Genomic DNA, 1319 nt, shown 5'->3' on the forward strand with positions numbered 1-1319 from the left:
CATCCTTCTGCTCCTCCATCATTGTCATTGTCTTCTTCTAATACATATCGTCATTATCGTTATTGTCGTTATTGTTATCGTTATCATCGAATTTTTGCCATATTTATGACATTGTCTGATTCAAAATTAATTTTGTTCGAAATTTACTTAGTCTGTGCTTGTTTTGAAATGAGTTTGTTTGTGTATCGTCATCATTAAATAATTTCGATTCATTCGGAATTTAATTTTTGATTCATTTGTGAATTAACTGAGGTTCACTTGATGCCGCTGTTAAGTATTGACCAAATTTTTTATTCTTTAAGAAATTTTGGTTCATTTCTTAGTCTAATTTAGGTTCATTTGGTTTCGTTTCGATTGAATTTGTCGAACTTGTTCATGTGTGATTGTTTAGTTAGTTTTTATTCAAATCTAAACTAATTTCGGTTCATTTGTGAATTAACTGAGGTTCACTTAATGTTGCTGTTAAGTATAGACAAAATGTTTTATTTCTTAAGAAATTTCGATTCATTTTTTAGTTTAATTTATGTTCATTTGGTTTCATTTTACTTGAATTTGCTGAACTTGTTCACATGTGGTTGTTTAGTTAGTTTTTGTTCAAATCTGTATTAATTTTGATTCATTTGTGAATTAACTGAGGTTCACTTGATGCTGCTGTTAAGTATTGACCAAATATTTTATTCTTTAAGAAATTCTGGTTCATTTCTTAATTTAATTTAAGTTTATTTAGTTTCGTTTCACTTGAATTTACTGAACTTGTTCATGTGTGGTTTTTTAGTTAGTTTTGTTAAAATTTGAACTAATTTCGGTTCATTTGTGAATTAACTGATGTTCACTTAATGCCGCTGTTAAGTATTGAGCAAATATTTTATTTCTTAAGAAATTTCGATTCATTTCTTAGTTTAATTTAGGATCATTTGGTTTCGTTTTACTTGAATTTGCTGAACTTATTCATGTGTGATTGTTTAGTTAGTTTTTGTTCAAATCTGAACTAATTTGGGTTTATTTGTTAATTAATTGAGGTTCACTTAATGCTGCTGTTAAGTATTGACCAAATTTTTTATTTTTTAAAAAATTGCGGTTCATTTTTCAGTTTAATTTAGGTTTAATTTGTTTCAGTTCACCTGAATTTGCTGAACTTGTTCATGTGTAGTTGTTTAGTTTATTTTGTTCAAATCTGAACTAATTTCGATTCATTTGTTAATTAATTGAGGTCACTTGATGCTGCTGTTAAGTATTGACCAAATTTTTTGTTCCTTAAAAAATTTCGGTTCATTTCTCAATTTAATTTTGGTTTATTTATGAGTGAATTAAGGTGTATT

This window comes from Arachis stenosperma, chromosome 10 (assembly GCF_014773155.1).
Source record: "Arachis stenosperma cultivar V10309 chromosome 10, arast.V10309.gnm1.PFL2, whole genome shotgun sequence".
Taxonomy (NCBI): domain Eukaryota; kingdom Viridiplantae; phylum Streptophyta; class Magnoliopsida; order Fabales; family Fabaceae; genus Arachis; species Arachis stenosperma.